This window comes from Nematolebias whitei, chromosome 4 (genome assembly GCF_014905685.2).
Source record: "Nematolebias whitei isolate Nwh7 chromosome 4, NemWhi1, whole genome shotgun sequence".
Taxonomy (NCBI): domain Eukaryota; kingdom Metazoa; phylum Chordata; class Actinopteri; order Cyprinodontiformes; family Rivulidae; genus Nematolebias; species Nematolebias whitei.
The window spans coordinates 16,979,505-16,981,729 of record NC_056501.1 but is presented as its reverse complement, the minus strand read 5'-3'; positions in this window follow the sequence as shown (position 1 = coordinate 16,981,729).

Sequence of the window (2,225 nt, the reverse complement as noted above, 5' to 3'; positions counted from 1 at the left end):
AGCTCACACACACTTCTGCCTGTTAAATGGAAATAACCATGTTACACACACACATGTGACCGCTGCTATCAGCAGCGAAACAAACAAATGTATGTATGATGCTAAGACACGAGCACCGCCTGAATGTAGAAAGTACACACAGTGCTTTCTGCCACTCGTCTCACCTCCACACCCAAAAAACCAATCTTGCGCTCTCTCTTCAGATCCACACTCCTCTTGTTCATTTGTCGTAAAAGGCGAGCAGACAAGCCTATTCTTGGCTTGTGTTTTTCCTCTTCATCCAGATGAAGAGAAAGCCGAAAGAGAGCTGAAGACACATGGAGGACCACAGCCGAGAGGGTATCAAACTCCACCCTGACTCCTGACGATGGATTAGAGACGTCAGCTCGTACAAACGAAGTCTTGGCTTCTCAACTTTGAGAGAAATCCACTGAAAGAGGCTTCAGTTCTTTCTTTTCTTCCACCAAATGAGAAAATGTTAAGAAGATGAAATTTTAATTGAGGACTCGCTCATCTTTTGTGCGCTGGATCTGGAGGTCTTAAAATACTCTAAACTAGTCAGATGTAGGCAATGACTGATCCAAATCCTGCGCACCCCCGGTACAGACCAGGAGCAGAACCCGTAATACCAGCTGCTCGCTCCTAAAAATACTTCTGATCAGTAAACTGCAACCACTGTCTTCTTTCAAACTAGCTTTGGAAAAATGATCATCTTAGATTCATAGCGACAGAGCCATAATAATCAAACAGTGGGCAAATCCAGCTGAATTACTTCAAATCTGTGTCTGGCCACAGAGAAATGCATAAAAGCTGTGTGACTGAAGGTTAACAGGAGTCATGTTCGCCTAGCTGACAATCTCTGTTGGAAAACACGGGGCGCAAAACCCACAGCGTCATTCAAAGACAAGTTCAGTTGATGCTACAGAAGTCGATATCGTTTGAGTCTTTTTGTCATTCTTTGTTCCAGAAACTAATCTTCTTCCACAGCCCAAAAAGGAAACACTCTTCACAGAGCAGCTCATAATGCCAGTGTGTAATAAAGGGACTTTGGGAGATGCAAGGGATGTGCCAAGTCCAATACAGTGGATCAGTAACAGACTGATGCTTCTTTATGAAACAGACTGGGTGTCTGCCAGATGTGCTGAGCCACTTTAAAGCCATTGATGTCAAAATGCGTGATTTTTTTTTTACACCGTTTTAGATTTGACTTGTTTCGCTTCTAACACAACTTCTGCATGATTAAATGTTGTTTGAGGGTTAATGCAACTCATCAGGGTTTTTGTAAAGTAAGCATCAGAAAACAACAAATATTCCTGTCTTTGTTTACAACTAAACTCGGCGATCCGTTCTTCAGAAGGTCTCGGCACTTGTTTATGGTTTTAGTGCTTTAACGCTCTCCACCTCTTGATTTCATCCTCCAGAAAGACTTCTGTCGACTCTCGTCCTGACAGCCTTTAGTCAGTGTTTCTTTTCAAATGGAGAGAGAAGAACTTTAACTTTTCTAATAAGACCGGGCGCTTCTGATCCCACTTTACATCCGGGGATTATTTTACTGACTCATACGTCGTTATACACCGTAACTGCCTGAGCTGTATTCATAAATGTTCAAACGTAAACAAACAACTCATAACTGTTGGCAACAAAACATGATTTTGCTGATTTCACTCATTTATTACAAATATTACTGTAGACTTGTAGTAGTGATAGATGTGTATTTAGTTGTTTTAAAAAAAAAATCTGATTATACATACTTTAAATTCTGTCTAATATTGATTAATACCATTAAAAAAACAGATTTGTGTTCTATCAGATGCATCCATTAAGTCACAAGGATCCACTTAGAAAAATAAAATTCTCTGGAATACATTTTTAAAGGAAATGCAAGTAGCTCCGGATAAACTGATCTTATACAAAAAGATGAACTTTTATGCTTTATTTTTGTATCGCTATTTGAGACACTCCTAGCCCTGAAAATGAGAAGCTTCCCCAGCAAAGAGTTGAAACAGTGCGTTTGGTGAACATAAACTGCAGTCCTTCATGGTAAACTGTGCTGACATTTTTCATGGCTGTTCTCCAAATGAAATGAGACGGCAACCTCCAAGATTATTTACCGTGTCTAGAAATGCAGTAAATAGGTTTGGCTTCTCATCTTTAAACAGTGCTTAGGTTTACCAAGGGACCGATGCCAGGTGGGGAGACCGCAAAACAGTGTGTGTGTGTGTGTG